Genomic DNA, 461 nt, shown 5'->3' with positions numbered 1-461 from the left:
GGGACCGGTGCTAGCGGGGACCGTGATGTTAGCATCTGGTTAGCTAGCTGCACTAACGGACATAAGGATCTGTTTCCACAACAAGCTGGAGGAGAGTCCTCCCCTGTCAGACTGAGGGGCTCAGGTGAGCTAAAGGACTCTCTGAGTGTTTAGAACGGTTTTGTCACAAATTATTCAAAAGATTATTTCCGCGGCACACCTTCATATGATCATTATAGTTATACAAACAATAAGAGAATAAATGAAAAACAGGTATGAAATACTATATGGCAGTAAAACAAGAATACAGTTTAAAAGGGGAGTGATTTAAAGAAAAACAAAATCTGTTTACAGTTCTGTTTCATATGGGTGCTGAGAGAGGTATCCATAGATCTCTTCATGTTGCTCTCAAAGTGCACCAGATTGATGCTTTCAACTTCAATATTTAAAAAAATATCTTCCCGGGGGAGCATCCCCCCGGA

This window comes from Notothenia coriiceps, unplaced genomic scaffold, assembly GCF_000735185.1.
Source record: "Notothenia coriiceps isolate Sejong01 unplaced genomic scaffold, NC01 NC01_scaffold00008427, whole genome shotgun sequence".
Taxonomy (NCBI): Eukaryota; Metazoa; Chordata; class Actinopteri; order Perciformes; family Nototheniidae; genus Notothenia; species Notothenia coriiceps.
Note: the sequence above shows the minus strand (reverse complement) of the source record.